Source organism: Geospiza fortis, unplaced genomic scaffold (genome assembly GCF_000277835.1).
Source record: "Geospiza fortis unplaced genomic scaffold, GeoFor_1.0 scaffold45, whole genome shotgun sequence".
In the NCBI taxonomy this organism is placed as follows: domain Eukaryota; kingdom Metazoa; phylum Chordata; class Aves; order Passeriformes; family Thraupidae; genus Geospiza; species Geospiza fortis.
Window position 1 is genome coordinate 4,807,575 of NW_005054327.1, and position 229 is coordinate 4,807,803.

Below are 229 nucleotides of genomic sequence, written 5' to 3' on the forward strand. Positions count from 1 at the left end.
TTCTTGCCCAAGAATATTTTATCAACTAATTATTTGAATAGCAGTAATTCATTTAAAGAACCAATGGCATACAGAATTCCTTTCAAGATCTGTGGGTGGTTTTTTTTTTTCTCTCATGGAAAATTAAGTTTGCTCTGTTAGCATTCAGGAGGATGTGATGTTACTCTCAGACATCAGTTGCAGGGTGCAACTGAGAGAGATCAGTGCTCCTCTTTAGGCTTCCCCTGTT